This window comes from Varroa destructor, unplaced genomic scaffold, assembly GCF_002443255.2.
Source record: "Varroa destructor unplaced genomic scaffold, Vdes_3.0 BEIS01000001.1, whole genome shotgun sequence".
NCBI classification, from domain to species: Eukaryota; Metazoa; Arthropoda; class Arachnida; order Mesostigmata; family Varroidae; genus Varroa; species Varroa destructor.
The window spans coordinates 37,108,215-37,127,448 of record NW_019211454.1 but is presented as its reverse complement, the minus strand read 5'-3'; the positions used below and the strand labels follow the sequence as shown (position 1 = coordinate 37,127,448).

At 42.5% G+C, this 19,234-nt stretch overlaps 1 protein-coding gene across 7 annotated transcripts in view; it reads left to right on the top strand.

Annotated features, from left to right (window-relative positions):
- The window catches only part of baz (par-3 family cell polarity regulator), a 116,592-nt gene that overhangs the window by 55,986 nt on the left and 41,372 nt on the right, over positions 1 to 19,234 (top strand). The window contains exon 1 of one of the 7 annotated variants that reach the window (XM_022788039.2): positions 9,797 to 10,118. The exons of 5 other annotated variants lie outside the window; for them this stretch is intronic. The gene's annotated coding sequence lies outside the window, so the exon portion shown is untranslated. Of the gene's footprint in view, positions 1 to 9,796; positions 10,119 to 10,166; positions 10,462 to 19,234 lie in introns of those variants that run through there. One more of the 7 variants, XM_022788041.2, reaches the window with a different exon arrangement.

Below are 19,234 nucleotides of genomic sequence, written 5' to 3'. Positions count from 1 at the left end.
ACGCGACCGCGTTATCCTTTGCTGCTTGGCTTCCGAACAACACAAAACCTTAAACGAACTTTGCGTTCTCACGTTTAACGTTCATTTCAGCGCAGCTTCCCATCTGCTTCTGCATGTTCGGAAGCTAAATCACACACAAAAAATTACCGGTCGGTCCAGCTTTCCTAATATGAAAATGATATTAACCTGCATCTTCTGCTCACGCCATATCAGTGACCCTGCACATATATATCATTAAGTGTACATAATATGTATTGTATCATATTATAACGTCATCGATTAGAAAAAGGATTTCAAGCGCCCTGTGTCCAAAAGTGTATTGCTTTACAACAGAAAATTAACAAAACATACTATTCTTTTCTGTGTTTTACAGGTAATAGAGGACTTAGCAGCGATATCGATTATATGCAGTCGAGACGCCGTTTGTCTTGGCTTTAAACTAGCAAAGAAATGAAAACTTTATCGGATAACAGGTGCCTCTTCCTATTCCTCAAAATAATGCGTTGAAAGATATCGAGCGAAATCCTATGTGGGAATCACTGTTGAAGTAGAATCGACGAGCTCAACTACATAGTATAATAATGTTAGGGCCTTTCTTCATACTAGTTAGTCGGGATAAGAGTTTCGTACTGTTGTGTAGACTTACGTAATTGTCGATTTTGAAGACTCTGAGAACGACGCACGCACTACAGTTCACGCGGCTGGTTCAACCGCAAAAGGGTTATTTTTCCTCCTATGGGGGTGAAGGTGAAGACAGAATTGATGGTATACGTCTCGGAAAACAGGGAAATGTCGCCGTCACAAAGGCTCAAGTGAAAGTCAGGGATCGTGAGAACATCCCAGTGTACGCACCGTTTTCTCCGGAACGGAATGACGACTCAGTATGCGCACATCCACGCGTTCGTAGATGATATAGCCGTAGAATGAGACGTATGCAATGTCCATACGCAGTGAAAGTTATTTATGACCCGACATTGATCTATAGGCATAACTGTTATGAGCCAGAGAACGAAAAGCTTCACCAACCCATTGCGCCGTGCTTGGGAGCGCCAAGTGCAGGATGTTACAAAGATCTAGCTGGAAATAAATATCCGCGCGAGTCGTCCTTCGCTCGGATCGAAAAGTGTGGCCACACCCAGTGAATTTTTTAAGATTACGTGTGAAAAACAAGTAACTAGTCAACTAAAAAAAAACGCCCCCAAAGTATCAGCAGAATTATGTGTCTGTACAAACCTGTCGAACAAGGAAGGCAAAAACACAAGAAAGATACGCGCTGCAGTTCTACTTTTTAATCGGATATTGCCTTGATGATAAACTTCGTGCTCCAATGTTTTCTTTTTTCGACAGAGTGAACACAGCAAATGAATCGAATTTAGGATGCTCATTTATATTCGAATTCAGCGATCGACACACTCTTTCATGCTGGCAGCCAGACCTCTAATGGAATGTCTAACAGCAGCGTCGGACGTATAGCTCGAAATATAGAGATCTGGAAGGTTGTAGCATGTAGGCATTATGAAGGCCAACCTTTATTTTACCGAGACCAACTTACTTTAGTTTAGATTGGTGAATTTGGCTAATCAGTCTTTAAATTTGTTTATCATAAAACACTAAGCATGATTGATATCTTGTGCACGGACCCTTTTATAATGCGCAGTGCCCGTACCGTAAGGTAAAATATATTCATATATAAGTCTTTATCATATAACGTACAGCGACAGCTATTTCCTAAAGAGTATTAGGCGGGTGACGAATATGATAGTAGCTGTGCACGAAAACGCGTATCGGCATGTAAGTTTGTCCGTCTGCTGCCTTCGCAGCAGCCCGTCGTGAAAAACGCTGAATGTAGTTTCTTTTTATTTAAACTTGTTTTCGATCTGGCAAGATGTTTTTGCGTCTATCATATTAAATCGCTGACTTGCTTACTTAACATAGAAAACGGTCGAAAGATATATTTCTAAATCAGGCGTGCATTAAAAACACACTATAGATAATTAAGCTTTAAACGCAAGTCACTGCATAAATCAATCTAGCCGCGATTAACATTCTCTTACCTACGACTCTTACAGGACTATTATAGTAATTTTTTTGTTCTATCTATCTCATACTGCTTTTATTTATCAGTGTCATTTTCCTGCCGATACGCCCAGATTGCAAAAAATTTCAGAATCTCAGAGACATTTTATGCGAACAAAAGCGGATATCATAAAGTACTATCATTTAAAAATTTTACCAAAATACGTCGCAATCATTGAATCAGATTAAACTTGCTTATAACTTACAACATATAAAAGTTATTAGTTATAACTTTTTGTATAATAAAATGGATGCAGGTCAGTAAACGACAAAAAGACGGTAACGGCAAGGCTATCATAGTTGCCTGTCCTTACTTAAACCACAAAAGAAATTTACAGAACAGTACTACGATAAAATGGGGACGTCGGTGCGCTATAAAATTCTCGTGTCGAAGATTCGATAATAAATCAGTGGAAGCTACGCCAACGGATTTTCCAATTTCAATAGACGCACAAATATTGAAAATGGGAAGATGACAAGCCCTAACAGAAACCGTGTTCAAACTGTGACGCACAAACTACACTTAATCCAACGACAACCATAGCATACAACGGTCACAGTAAAAATTTCTCGTCGCTTCTACTAGGGAAAGGCTCTAGCCGGTGCTAGCGCGACCGCCGCTCGCAGCGTTGGCAAGGATAAAAGCTCGACGGGGAGGATTGGTGGAGAGCGTGAACGAAGAAAGGATGTTTTGTTGCTGTACCTTCTTCCCTCTATTGTGCTGCTATTGTTTGTAAACAGAGGTGAGACGGCCTAGTTAAGTTTTTCATAGACGGCGGCAGGGGGCGCCACCGGTGGTAGAGCACGCGGTGTAGTCATTGGTTAGCGGCAGACATCGAAAGTCGCTGTTCTTAACTAACAGCAGCGTTTTCTGTTTGCTTGAATATCATAAGAGAATGACGTCGTGTGGATTGTATTGCACAAGGATTGATTCTATTTTTCTGTTCGGCATTTCACTGATGGTAGCCACCGAAGGCATTTATTACGGTGTACTGGTGAAGATGAACGACCGAGCATCAGATTAGCCGGTTGGATATCGCTAATAATTTTTCGTGATAAATATCCTGCAGGGTTGAGTGATTATCAGTTTTGTTAGCGCTGCTCATTTGGCTAGGTATTCAGTGATAACTATAATAGCCGGAGCGTTTATTTCGCTGGTGCAAACATCGCATCGTCGTCGTCGTTGTCGTTATACTATTACTAGTTAGGTGGTCGTCAGTCATGTACAGCCAGTAAAGTTGACATGAAGCCTTAAAAGGTGACAGATTACTATTTGAAGTTAATATTAGAAATTCGGGACATGATTACTGTGGCGGCAAGATTTGGTCATGCTCGCAACGAGATGCCTAGCTGTTTGTTGTCGTTGCCGTAATAATAATGATGGTATCGCCTATTGAGGTGGGCTAGATTAGATAGCCTGTTCCTCTCAGTGGGGAGGTGTCTTACCGGTCTTCATGATTGCTTCGGTGTCAACGGGCATCAGCCCTGAATTAGCTGAAAAGACTCAGTTAGGTTTTTCACCTTTAGAAAAAAAGTCATAAAAATAGACCACTAGTGGAAGCAACGTGTTAGCCAAAAAAGTTAATGGTAGAAGAAGAACAGGCTTATATCGGGAAGCAGCAATTTTTAGCGTGATGCATGTGTCCAAGGGCACAAATAAAACTGGTCTGTCTATTGGCGCTTTCCCCTCTGTGTCAACTAAGCCAACCTTATAAAAAAAAAAAAATGAGGAACACTTCAATTAAAATTTGAATGAAAAATACAGTATTATTCGATATACATTATCGATTAGACACAAATTGTACAGTCTAAAGGTAAATTTGATTTGAAACGAACATCACGTGTGTGATTATGGTTCCGTTATTCCCTCACTAATGACAAGGTGCTCGTAGACTAAGGTAATTATCCAATCCTGTATTATATAAACACTAGCTAAAACATAATAGCAACAGCTTCTATAATACTATTTGTCAAGCCGCTTTCGGCCGTATTTCTACTAACATCTATCACCCTCCACAACCCTTCGACCGATTCCGGAATTCATAATCTTCGTTACGTGTGAATCGCGACGTGGTCAATGTCAGATGTGTTTGTTCAAGCAAAAGAGAGCAATTGGGCATAAAGGTAAGTCATTGGGTATGGACGGGTAACTATAGCTGAGCGCGGCCTAAGTTATAAAGTGTTGGACAATTGATCCTTAAGCAACAATACGTCGACCTTTCTCCTAATCAATTAATTCCAATTTAATAAAACAGTTTTTTTTTTACGTTCTAGTTTCACTACGGGGAAATCGATTTGAGACTATAAACTAAGGATAATTACAGGTCGTATTATTTTTAGAATCTGGATTGGACGTCTCTGGATGGCAGGTTCGCCCATTTCGGATCAACATGACATGAGGATTTGTTCAGGCTACGGTTTGAACGCATAACTGCGGTAACAGAACAAGCGCTTGAACAACGTTCTGCGTATATTACAGAACTATACATATACATTAGCCGTTAGATATTTTTTGCCAACTTGCTTATGCTACCATTGATGTTATGGTTTTACTTTTGTATAAATGCACCTTCCACTGTTGTATCGCAATGATCTGCACATGTTAACGCACTGATCTACGATAAGACATTATTACTGAAAAAGTAAGATGACGCCATTCGCCTTACTAGGTTTATACCCGGTATCTCATGTTTGGCTTGGCAGTTGTCAGAACGGTAACGGAAAGGCGGGTCACCCCTGTTAAAAAATGATTGAATTGAGAGTGTCTGCGAGTAGTTCTAAATTGAAAGGAAATGAGAACGGCCGATATCGTTAGTCGTTGATGTCGTTCCTGTTTTCGAAGGGAACGAAAAACCACAGATCCATAGAACAAAGAAAATTAAGACAAAATTGACATATCGAAAGAATATGTCGTAGCAGTTGATACCGACTGTACTTACCGTTGAATACACGTACTCTAGAAGCGTAGCCTTCCAGCTTCGCGTTAGATCCGTATGTGACTGGCGAAAACTAAGGGAAGCAAAACGATCGTGTGAAATCGAAGTTGGAAATGAAGCTAGTTTTCTTCAAAGAGCTTTTTCAAGCTTTTGAGATGAGCCATGGTGCACATAGCATTTGTTGGGTCAATGAACATTATTCTTAACTAACGTGGCTGTCACCATTCAAAAGCGTTCCGACTATATATATATATATATATACGTATATCAGAAAAGATGTTGCCGTAGTTAAATGAGCGCTACAATGCTAATTTGTATGTGCACGTAAACAGGTACCGTACCGACGATCGACGTGCAAAGGCACTGTGGCGCCATCATGCCACTAATCAAAGGGGGTGACAAGGGTAACCATGAGCGAATTCCTCATCGAATTGCCACCCAGACCAATATTTTTTTAATTTTCCATTAATCGCTGTCCAACATCGTTGGTTCGGAAACTGTAATGCTAATCACGACATGAAACATTGAAGCGCATATTTAAACGATGGTGGACAGCAAAAGGTGGCTTTGTATTTAATAGGCATCCATTAAAATGGTATAGTCTTTATACGTGCAACTTCAGTGGGGACAAATTGAAATAATAAAATATGTGTGTAATAAGATAGCCATCTTTAACATATGCGGGACTCTGAGAATGACATGGATTTAATGTAGAAGCATTAATAGTAGATAATTAGGGGTACTTTTCGGATTCCACAAAGGTAGCGGCAAAACGCTTTTAAATTATCTAGGGTTACAAACCTGGAATACGCCTTTCATCAACCGCAGCGCGTATGCTCTCTGCCAAAAAATGCGGCTCAGATAAAAACGATTGTGCTTGAAATGGAAAATTGAAGAGCTCGCGAGAACTGACTGTAGCAATTGAAATCCAAAATTTTGTACTGGAATCACAGACCTCGCTCCGATGTCCGCAGAAAGCAGACGACGATAAACCTAAACTGGCGATGCTATGTAAGGGTTTCGTTCAGTGATTTCAAGCGCTTTCCTTGCATTCTCTCGGAGTTAGGCGTTGCATTGTTGTGAGTAGCCTATGTCAACTGTAGTGGATCTTTTCTAGAAGATTCTCAAAGCAGAAACGTTGTTATACATATGGACTAGTTTGAAATGCCATTGTGAGTCGCTTAAACAATAGCAAATTTGCATAGCACTACTTGCTTGGCAGAGAAACGAGCATTTCTGTACTATAATATACGGAAATACCGGAATGAAAAAGTTGCTTCCGACAATGTTCAACGCAAGGGAAAAATTCCGGAAAACCTTTTATATTGAAACCCCAAAGGATCTGATGGTACCTGAAATAATTAAAAATTTATTGCAACACAGCAGTGGCAGACCGCGACTTGAGTCAGATTGTGAGACTCAGTCGACAACTTCCCTAAGCAAACAAAAGACAGGCCATAAACAATTATGTCCTTTGCGTCATAACATTAAATCTATGGAAAACTCTAACAGAACAAGAATAGAAGCCCAATTTGCGATCAATACCTTATTACAACGGGTTACATCTTCTCAGACCCATACACCACTGTCTGGGGGGTTCAAGTAACTCCAATATAAAACAAACACAAGTCAGGAACTCAGTCTGTCTATGGATCGGTTCCATGCTTACCTTTCTGCTTCGCCGAGAAACGTATTTGTTGTTAAAGTGGCAAAAAAAAGGAAAAAAGTAAGCTTCACTTAAAAGTTAACAGCATTAGATAGAAATTTTTTGATTGGCCTAAGACGACGGGTATTTGACGATAAAAGCTGAGGTAAATTTTGGAAACAATCGCATGTTGTCCTACATAGTGATCACTAAACGCGCGCCTCGTTTTCGTTTCGCCTATTAGAGGCATACCCACTAGTTGCGTAATTTATCAACACTTGCTAAGGATCTAACGTCGGGAATATTATGAAAATGATACAGTGCCACGCCACGCGCATGGTTTACATTGTCGTTACATCGGGTTGGTTGATGAAATTTGCTTTGTGGTTGAAGATGCCCAGCCGTCTGGCTTCGCCGATCTGCATAAAATCATTTGTACTTATAGAAAGCTGCACTTGTTCATGCGCATTGGGTACATAGGTCCATAGTAAGGCCATTTTAGGTGTGCAAAAATTTTGTCAGTGTTACTGACAATGAAGGAGAGTCGAAGGGGGAATTAGAGAGAAGGACACTTGTGGACAAGGTTTATATTTACGTACTCGCCTGGTAAGCGTTTGCTAACCTAGCGTGACTGACATTGCCGCAGTCGTCACTGTAGATATTGGTGTCGCACGCAGAAAGCTCCTAGTTGCTACCTGTGGAATACGCTGTCGCGGACAGTAATGTCAGTCGATGCGACGTACCGCAAAGAAGATGAGAAAATTTGTCGTGACAGTTGCTGTTGTTGGCGCTTGTTGAAAGAAAACTACGCGGCAGTAGTTGGCCATGGCGAAGAAGACCTCTGCCAGACGCTAAAAGCTTCGCTGGTTATCCGTCGTTGGCATAGCGACAGCAACCGCGCTACCGCGGAAACGGCAGACAGACCGGTCAGTCGGCATTTTGATAAAAGCTGGTTCCACCCAGCGGGTGTGGGCTTGAAAGAAAGCATCGGGGGGGATCAAGAACGAACATCCTAAAACACGTGCCATGCCTCAGAACCGTAACGGCGGCGGTGGCGGCGATTCGCTGTACTGTGGCGTCGCCCGGGAGCGATCAAAACGAACTTGGTCTCGGTCGAAACAGATAACGGATAAGGGGAGCAGCAGCATTACAGCTTATTAACTGAATATCGTATACACGTAGTATTCAGCTACAGCAGCAAAGCCACAGTACGTAAATAGGTAGTTTATTTATTTATTTAACAAGTGCATCATCTAGTTATCCGCGTCTCTTGTCAGTGTTTACAGGATGTATGAACAACAGTTTTTTTTTGGGGATAAGAGAAAAGGGCGGCGGGACGAGCTACTGCTATGCGCTTGTCGCGGAGAGAAGGTAGTCCACTAACTTGACGCTACGTTCAAACGGACACGATGGAGCAAGATTCGCAGTTAACATGCACGTAGCCCTACTAAATTTTTTTTGTACCATTTTGATGTCTTGGTTTTTTGAAGCTGAAATTTTGGTCCTAACGTGAACAGCGTAACCTACGTAAAATACAATGTTGAAAATGGCAGGGTATTATAATAATTTTTATCTAAAAACTGAACTGGAGCAGCGATTGCAAAGTAATGTCTCATTCGCTTATACGAACAATGTACGTACTGAGACCGGTCTATACAAATCGATTGTGTTTAAAGGTAAACAGAAACAGAGTACACGGTCCTATTTTTCCTTCGTGCCGTTAGTAGTGATAGTCGACCCGATTCATGTTTGGCTAAATAGTTGTTCTTTGGGGATCTCGACGACAGACGTCTCACAGTCGCGCAAACAGTCAAATTTATGGTGATGTATTAGTTATCACTTCTTGCACGACTTGAGTTCCTTTTCGTCAACACATTACGTCGACATACTTTCCGACACCTGGTTAGACAGATCTCGACAATAAAAAGTAGTATCCAAAAGTAATCCTATGCTTTCCATGCCTATACTTTGACTACTTGTCGTTGTTTTTGTATTAGCCAGTTGCTACGTCTGTCTAGGTAATCCACCGTCCGCAAACCAACATCGATTGCTTATCGTCGACAGGCCACGCATCTGAACCGTCGTCAAAGGATACGACATTTCACTGACTGGTCTAAATAATTGGATTAACTCGACCCTCTCGGTTCTAGAAGGTCGTCTATGTCAAACAGCCTTTGTGCTTCCTCGATTGTTCGATACTCCACTTGCTTGGAATCAACTTGATCCTCGATATCATTCGATATGTAAAATTACGCATGAGGGTCGCGTGAGACTGATTGTCCCTCGTGTAGGAATTCTAGGCCTATTGACTAATTTAGCTTCGTGCACAGTCCTCGTCTTCCATTCTAGCATCGGGACAACCTGGTGTCGAAGTTGATATGAGCTAATGTGGCCGGTTCTCCTTCATTGGTACCTTTCATTCTGGGTCTCGATGAATGCTACGGGATCGCTGAAATAAGGCGGTGGAACTGAAAGCGTCGTCTCGTGCTGTCAGGCTCTATATACGCTTGTCTCTCCTTGCCCCCAACTATCTGGTCCTTTAGCCTGTCGTTTCTTTTGTCTCTTATTGTGAGCATTCGAGCACTGGCCAGTGCTCATGACCACGTGCAGAGGCGGCAATCTCAATAGCAAAACTATACGTCTACAGTTCATACATAAGACCTACAAAAAATAACGTCAGCTGTACCAGATTGCTGCACTGTGATCAATTGCCTCAGTGTGCTTTGTTCTCTGGCCTCGCCTAGCTTTATAACGTTAGCAGCAAGAACTGGTAGCAGGAAGGAGGGTGGGTGTCAAGTATTGACAGTCGTCTTCGCTGTCATTATCACTGTCGTCATTCATTTTTTCTGCTTTCTTTAGTGGAGAAGCGCATCGAAGTTAACCTTGCTGAATACACCACTAGTAAATACGTCACGAGGGAGCGTTCGCTTGCGCGTCAAGCCTCCTTTCAGCCGCTGATGCCGTGGCGTCGGTGGCGGTGGCTGTGGCGGCTGTGCAGCTGCTGTGGCCTGGCATCAGCCGCGATGGTAGCAGCAGCAGCGCAGCTCTTATGGCAAGTGCAAGAATCGGCCGCGTGAGGGCGATGCTAGGCAGAGCTGGGCGCCGATGACGGCGACGACGGTAAAACTTGGCGTGGTCGCACGGCGGAAACTTACCACCGTCACCACAACCATCGCCACGCGGCAGCGGCAGTACTACGGCCAGCGACGGTCGGTTGTTGCATCTCGGTTGTGCGTCCGTAGCAGCGGCGATCCGCCTGGCCCTGGTCGCCCGCCTGCCCGACTGGCTAGCTCGTTGGCTGTTTCGCGATTGCTAGAGCAGGTTCTGCTAATGCCCGTGTCAGTCGGCTGGTGATCGTGTTGTTACTTCTGCTTGTGCGACACCAGCAACAGGCTCACAGCAGATGTAGCCAGAGCGAAGTTTCGTCTCTGAGTGAACGGATTGAACGAAAAAATACGAAGGTACGTTGCTACCATGGGGACCGTAACCGTTAAATCACCGCAAAGCTGACCCGCGAACCCCACCACAGCGGCGGAGTCGCTGTGTCTTACGCTGGTTGATGGAATATACGCGGCTCGCTTATGCGAAAAGTACACAGAAGAAAGATTTGTTATTCTATTTGTTTGGTCCTGTAAAAAGAAATAATGGTGAAAAGTAGTACACGGAGGGAGTTGAAATACGCGTGGAGAGCGTAATGTGCTTGTGTATGAGTACCGGTGAGTGAGTGAGTGAAGTGTCGTGTGCATCAGCGGTGTGTCAATTATAAAGAGATATTTGTTCTCAGTGTTATGGGCCACGAGTCAGGTGAAGCTCTAAGCGGAATCATTTTTTGTCCAGCTGTTGTTACATGATTGCGTCAATTATTTAGTGTAATTTTACGTCTTTAGAATGTTTGGTTTGAACGGGGGAAAATAAAAACGAAGAATACAATGATCCCAGGTGGATGACAACTGATAACGAACTATCGTTACTATAGCTCCAGCTCATAACGACACCTATAGTTTTCATCCATTGTAGTAAAATGTTATCGGATCGGCCATGTTAGATACCGGTGCAGGAAAAGCAGAAACATTTCGTATGTGATGTGATTCGACTGACTTGATCTCGTTAGTGAGAAGTGTGTAAGCAACTGGATTGTTTGAGCTCCCCTTGATTACTATACTGCTAAATAAACCGGAGGAAGGGTACCCAAGGATACGTAATTACGAACTACACAACACACGGACACAGACACGTATAAGAGGTGATGACATGAGAACAAATACCCCGCACGTATAGACTAAGTACAAAACAGTAATTAAATAACACATCGTTTCTGTGATTGATTTTGTGTGTATGGAAAACATTAAGTTAGTAGTCTGCTGAAGAGGCCTTCGTGTTTGCAGGAAAATATATTTTTTTTTGTGACGTTTTTGTTTCTTGCTATCGAGCCTCATATCGTGTAACTACAGTTTCACTATCACTTTGGTATCAATTTGGATATTTTATACCTCCGTTGTTCCGTTAATATAACTAAAGCAAGCATATTGAATATTGTCTCTGAACCTATCTTCGAGCTTCTATGGATGGTATTGTGATTACCTTAAACATCTGCACGTTTCTGTTTTACAAAAAAATAACTAGAACAATGATAGCTTGCGTCAATACAACAATAATAATAATACTGATGACAGGAAGCCCAAGAAGCAGCACTTAAACGTCACACTCAGCCGGAGACTGAGTGATGACAAGCGGGATTAATTTTTCCGCTGTACTCACCGATTTCAAAGGCAATCGATGGAAAACAAAGGTACAGTTGTTTATGTACGAGTATATTTACGGCTGCTAGATGCTACTGGGTAAACTATGATTTTTTGCCCTAATCAATATCCGCTTGGTGGAGTGGGTGGCATGATTAACGAAGCCTACTCGCTCGCCGTTATGCACCTAAGGTGGCAGTTGAGGTCTACTGAATTTGATGTTGCCCATACCGGTACTTTCTTTCTTTTCTTTCGTTAGGACGCACGTGGCCCAACACGTATACCATAGGATGATAATGTTATATACGCTAACGTATTTTTTGCGGTTATTTCTCATCGTAAAATTTGGGTGCTTGGAATCATTGTTCTATAAGTGGCTGAAAGCGATGAAAAATCTTGCCCAGTCGCTGTTTCCATCGGTCGTGCAGCAAACGCTACTGGGCCAGCCACTGAAGTTGCCGATGGCAGTGAGGTTCATTTGTAACACATGGCAATTATCCACACGGCTCCAATTAGATTTGAATAATAACCATTATCATTATTGGCTGGCTAAGTAACAACGGTTAGAATAAAAGCAAGTAGGCATCGAGGGGACCCTGGTGACGTTTAGCACTAATAGAAACGCCTATTGACGCGCCTGCGAGATTAGGGCCTATCTCGTAAAAAATTGATGAGTCTTAAACACCATTGCCCTTCAAGTTTTCTTCTTCTGGCTCTAACAGTAATCTGGCTAACAGTAAGTGATGGCAGGAACAAAGGAAAAGCTTAAAAGCAAAGCAGATCCTGGGTGTCGAAGTGTGTACTCTTAACGACTCTGAGGAAATTAACTCGGAGCAATACATAGAATATAGGAAAAACTGGATTATATAGCCGCATCGTACGGGTCACACGAAGTCACTATGTGGTGTGCTTAGCTAATCGTGTACATAAAATGGGTCCGTATTTGAGCCCGAATAGCTAGGTAACTTCCTACTGATAACTCATTGTTACATAAAGTGACTATGGCTATTTAGGTATTTTGTGAGATAAGCAAATCGTTTGTTTCTATCTGAACAAACCTCAACGAGGTCCCACGCGCAGCCCAACGGAAACCTGGTGGTCACAATCTTTCGTTAGTGATGTTCGTTCGTGATGATTTCGTTAGTGATGATTAGTGATGTTCGAAGTAGTGACGCCACTAGTTTGGTATTTGCCAAATCCCATTACTGCAACTGAAATGTTCGAACGAAGTAAATCTAGAGAGATACAATTATAATATGTCGAATAACTCGATTAGCGACCGGTACCGTTGTCACGCTAACTGGTCGGTGTGCGATGGCAGCAGCAGAAGCACGTTAAATGTCTCAGACACGTAGACAGACAAAGCGCTAGCAGCGAAACGAGCGACGGAAAAACGCGAACGGTAGAGTAAGTAAGTGAGAAATCAGATCTTTAGTTGTTGTCGCCCGTCGCGGGACGTTGCTATTCGCGCAGAGAAAAAAAAACGCTTATGAGCAGTCCAGTGTAAGATTTCACAGATGACAGCGTAGATAAGGCGGCAATAGGAAGCCAGAAAGGGGATACCACATGAACGAAATGAGGGCTCAAAAAACCTTATGCTGTTCCCGACACGCAGATGGTCGAGGCAAACAAAGCAAACGATAAATTGCTTGTCATTCGAGTAGATTCTCTTTTGTTAGCTGGCTGTTCATACATACTGTTTAATTGTTACCTTGGACCATGCAGAAGTAAATTTCGAGAAAGTCTAATACAAATGAGATAACCAATGCTGTCTCTATCAGACATCGCTTTCGATAGCTGTCACGTATAGTATGTTAAGAATAAAACTTCTAAAAAGAAAACAGGAACATTATATATGGTTCAGCGTCGTCTGCGAACCCAGCGTTGTCGGTGTGTCCTAAATTTGCAAGGAGAATAGACGAGTAATAGTGCAGTAGTATTCAATTTAGTGAGACATTGTTACTAGTACATTGCTCAATTAGAAAATTCTACCGGCCGGTCTAATCATAAACAAGCCCAGAGGACTTCAAGAAATATAAAGGATGTCCAGCTTGACTCTAAAATTGACCCAGATAGATGTTGTCGGTCAATAAAGAATTAGCCTGAATTAAAATCGGGTATAAATTGCTAAAACCAACATCAATCGACAGGTATTGTTGGCAACATATTATTGCCAAATCTAGGACGCGGAACTGGTATTCCCAGCAAAGCATGTGATGCCAGCATTGTACCTATGGTGGCTATCTCGACATTGTTGTAGCTTTTTTTCATAGCTTGCTTAGGGTTTGCTTGAATGCTACTTGTATAGAGACATGCAGCCATCTGTGACGTAGTAAAATATCTCGTCGAAAACGTTTATTGACCTCCCTTTATGCGTCCTTTAACCACAAAATAGGTCGACTCTTTTTCTTACCCCATTATACCTTGTAAGTGTTTCTATCTTGTGGGTACGACTAAGTAACTAGTGCAATTGCGCAGTCGATGCCCAAAACAATAGATACCAATATAATGCATGTCGCTTTTGCCTGATGCGTCGTCTGTGAGTTCGATATCGATGATTTGCTGGACTTTTTTCTCGTTTCCTGTTTCAATGCAGCTACGGCGGCCACTTAGGGCGTCCTATTATTAGCTTCGTTTTGTGTATGAATATCAGTTTCAGAGTGCTAGGCCTTAACTTGCTTCTAAGCTTAAAGGAAGCAATATAAAGAAATGTCAGACAAGCGTGCATCAAGGCATCGTGGTTCTTGCAAATAGAGCTATCGCATTTTTGGAGGGTAAGTAATATGGTCCTTCCAGAAAAAAAATGCTTGAAACAAGCGACTGTATAAGAGTTAACAGGCAATAACAAACATGTGGGAAGTAAGTTGCAGGAGAATTGCCTACTTTTCGGATGCAAGATACCATTATGAGTACTATACACGATACTAATAACTTAATACATAACAGAACAAGTAGACATCTGAAAGCAACTGACACAGGCTGCTGTAAGGGACGGTGGACTGAACGCACCGCTTAGGATATGGGTTCACATATGTTTAAGGCACTATTGTACATTACTCTATTATTATTACCATATGTAGGTGACATGCTTAATCACGGCCGCATGTTATCGACAGACAAAGCGTCGACGTGCGTATAAGGATTTTCAGCGGCCAGTGCTTCAGCAACTTCGCTAGTTGTTCCAGCTAGCGAACTAGAGAAAGTGGTTTCAACATGTGCGGTTTTGATAGTATATTATTGACGGAGGCCGCGACAACAGTGGCGGCCATCGCTGCTGTGTGGCACTACATAGGACGATGTCTAATGATGCTTGCGAAGTGTCGCTTTAGGGATGTGTCAATGATCTGCAGGCCATACGCCTCGTAGAGTCCTTTCAAACGAGAGACAAAAAAGCTAAAATCTACGAGCAGCCCTAACGCGCCAGACATTCTGAAAACAGAAGTACAGAATTCACTTATAGCAATAACTATTTCCAGTGCTATCATTCCGGTAGGTAATACACAATAGATGAGGAGAGTTACGTTGTTTCATCGATACAACATCTGCGACACAGTAACCCCTGAAGCAAAGCCTGTATAAGAATATGCTGTTTTGCCAAACTACGATTAACGACTGCACGAGTACACGTTGATACTATAATTATGCAGCGTTGTGTTTTTATGTCACCTGTATCTCTGCTTTATTTAGCGTACGAAATATTTCCTTAATTGGGCGACTTTTTCTTTTAGATATCCGTGTTAATCATTTGTAGGCCTTGAAGACAGTAGTTGAACAAATCTCTTGTCGGCATCAATAGATATTCCTATTTTACCCCAACTAACAGGCCCGCTATAATTGAAATGAGGGCGTTCATACGACGAGCTTATCTACCGTCTAACTCTTTGCTCCACTATAAGATTCGCTACTTTTACGATACTTGAAACGAAATTGTTCCATTCAAATGTAAAACACAACGCACTTTTATTAGTTTGTAAACTTCTCCGTTGTTTCACCACTATCGGCTCTACTAGACCAAGGTGCGCTAGCTTCCAGACAGAAAGTCATGACTGGGCTATATTATTTTTGATGAATATTTTGTTATGAAGCAAACGTGAACGACTGAACACCCTTTGGAACAAGGACGATTACAAACCACTTGGTATTTAACCGATATTCGCTGAGGGTGATAACAATAAAGATGAACAGATGAACGAGGTTTTAACGGAACAAAATGAGAAGCCTTGTTTTAGCTGCTGAGAACAACAATTGTTCGATGTTACTGTCGTTGGAATAACGCTAACGTTCCGGGAAAGCAGCAGCGTGGAAGATGTCGGGATTTTTTCCCCCTCGTGGAGAAATCGCTACCAACACCGATTTGGTAGCAGTAACAATAAAAGCAGCATCAATAGCCACAAAAGCGCGCCTGTCACGCCGTATTGACCAACCAGAAGCACTTGGATGAACCGTATAGTGTTGGTGTTTCTACTCAGGTGAACAGCCTTGGAAAAATCAAAGGTCCGGAAACTATAACGGTTCTTTGTTGTTGGCTCGAATGAGTCTTCGCCTGTCTGCTTGTGGGTCCATAGGGCTGTCTCACTGTATGTGCGTGTCTGGTACTGGTTCGTCAATGATTCGGAGACCCTTCATTAGACTTCTGTTCTGTTATGTTCTGTTTTGTTTTGTTCTGCGGCTCGGCCTCAAAGACTCGTCTTGCGAGGGCGGCAGCCATAACGTAAACGGCAACGACGGAACAACAACAACGTATCAGCAGATTCCACAATACCTCGAAGATAAGGGCAGTCAGGTAAAGTGGAAAAATGAAGCACTGAAGTGAAGAACTAGAATAGTGCTTTTTCACCAGCATCTGGAAGAGATGGAATAGCAACGACAACAATAACAACGACAACATTATCAATAGCAGCATTGTTCTCGTCGTAGCTCTGCAATTTGTCGTTCGTTGTTTGCTATTGCAGGGTCTCGCCTTCCTTCTCGTAATTTCGTTGGTTTTATTGGTCTTTTCGCCTAAATCGAGGGTTTGCCACAAGCATCATGTCCGCGGCCACAGCTAGAAGCACCGCGAACACTTTGGCCGCAGGATGGCGACGATTTTGGACGAGACAGTGAGACTATGGCAATTGTTCGTCGTCGCTGTTAGTGCTGGCGTTGTTGTTAAGTGTTCCTAGTGAAGCTACGTGTGCCCTTTATGCGTGGATGGTATTCTGGCATAAATTAGCATTTAATGGTGAGCGCCAACAGCAGTGGGGAGCGGTGGTAAAATGACGACGTTGGTCACCTCGGAGAAGAGCAGCCAGGGGGGGGGGGGGGGGGGGGGCTGTGTTTTTTGTGATTCGGCCTGCGCTACAGCAGCAACGGTTGGTATGTCTGTTAGACGGCCGCCAGTTAGTTTAGTTTGCGCAATGGCGCCATACAGAACGTTCCGGCTAGATTGAAACGGCCATATATTGTACCGTTGCGATCATCCCAATTGCACAGTACTGTAATATTCCGCCCAGTTCCGAGGTATTTTGGGGCTGCGTCTCGTGCTTTTGGCCATGTGCTCATCTTTCTTTGACTTCTTTCGCTCGTCATTCAACAACTGATATTGTAGTAAGGAGCAAAAAACGACGACAACGATGATAGATAGCAATTTTAAGTATACAGCCATTATTAATTGCGTTGCAGCCATGCTGCAGCAGCAGCTCATAGAAAAATATCTATCAAAATACTTTATATTTGAAATCAAAAAGCCCTCGAAGGTAAACATTATACATCGCCTCACCACGTCACAACAGCTATTCTGGAAACACCGAAATTCGTCCGTCTGTTTATGTAAGCACTATGTAGCAAATAGTCAGTGTCAGCTGCGCGCTTCAGAAGCATTGAAGATGTAAGAAACATTTGCGCTTCGCGTGACAGTTGTTGACTTTGAAGTATATGCTGGAATTATCGATAGTAGTCGAACGGCAGGTGTGTGTTACTAACTTTCGGTAATTCGTGTTTACTGCTGCGATGTCATTGTTGTTGTTTGAAAAGAGCAGTCGATGGGAAACGACATTGAGCGCAGATGGACAGTACGAAACATGGCTTCACGCACCGCGTGCTTGCCTTCGACCTGCCGCCAGTTGGGCCTGACGCGGCCCGATTTCTGTTGCCGTTAGAAAACGATGATACTTTTCCACCGGGCTCTTGAAGCAAAAACTAACAAAACGGGAATGTTTACCCGCTGCGGATATTTGGTTTCTGAAATAAATGAATTTCACCCAACGACCAAACTAGTGTAGTCATTAAAAAAGCGTATATATATGCGTGACTCGTTCAAACATAGAATCATCCGCTATACTATGTAGTTTACTGTTTAATTAGTTCGTGTAGGGTAGTCCAATACATTACAATGCGAGAAGTTCGCTTAAAGATTTAGAAATAGAAGGCAAAACCCGGATGAAATCTGCAGCGCATGATCACGTGTTGGCACATCATTAGAGAAAGTTTCAGGTGATTCTTTTCTCTAATACGATATACATTAGAATATGTTTAGACGGCCATATTGTGCAGCTGTTTTGTGGAAGGTGGGGCAAAATGAGATGCTACACTCAAATTGTTCATCCTTTCTAGGTCTAATCTCTGTGACAAACTTTTTTTCTCCTTATTACCATTATCTTAACGGCAACGGCAATAGCAGCAGCTGTTTGTTAGTAACGGTTAGGGCTAGCGATTCATCATCTTGATTCTGCGTCTTTGATACCGTGATCGACTGCCGAGCCAACGTCGCCGCGGTCGCTGTTCTACCTGAAATTAAAAAAACATGTCTGTCAGGTCAATTATATAAAAATAGTATCATAAATGTGTAATATATTCGAGGTGTGCGTGCCTGTTAGTTTAGAAAGAGGACCTCTGTTTGTTGAACGCCCTCTGCAGCTCTGGTTATTATTGTAGCCGCTCAAGTTGGAACTGGATGAGTGGCATATTGCATCTATTTTACCAGTGAATATTAATGTGGGTCGTTTGGTTGTTCCTAGACAATGACGCTGTTCCCATATCACACCACATATTATCATATAGATAATATATTCACAAAGAAATGGCGAAATTCGGATCACATCGAGTTGTCTCGTAGAAGCTGGCTGCTAGCTGTGTCATGTTGATTCTCGTTCCTAATATCGCATTGATTGGAATATATAGTATATAGCCCATAAGGAGAATAAGCAGAAGAAGAATACCTGATTAGATGAAGCCAACAATGAGAACTGTAAAGCACCATAGCGGCGTTCCGTCAACAGATTTTACGCATATGATCGATCAGTTTGATGCTTAGCATTGGCAACGAACCGAAATCAGGCGATAAACGGCAAAGGTGTCACACATAAAACCTATATGTGCACACACCTACGCACGCACGCACACACACACACACACACACACACACACATATGTATATATAACCTTTATATTACGTGATTATTAAGTCTCCTAGCCTTGCTCACAACACTAAACATCCGGGTAAATAAGTTTCGTCGTAGCTAGCTAACCAAAGTTATTCAATTCTACTTGTGGTTGTTGGTGAAATAAGGTAGAAATTGTACTTACCAACGTACTATGATTATAGGTACCTTACAAAGTCCATCAGACTGGGGGAAGACTTGAAGATGTGATAGTTTGCCGGTAATGCCTTGCGATCGTTGAAAATGCAAACAGCGAAGCAGGCCGTAGCAGTCGATCAATCGTAATGTTTGTTTAACATAGCACGAATAGTGATCGGATTTATTTTTGTTCTGTATTTTATCCAGTATTAAATTTGGATCCGACTGAAATTCTCCTCTGGTCGGAGAACGACGAAATTAAGTTGTCGACAGGCGGCGTCA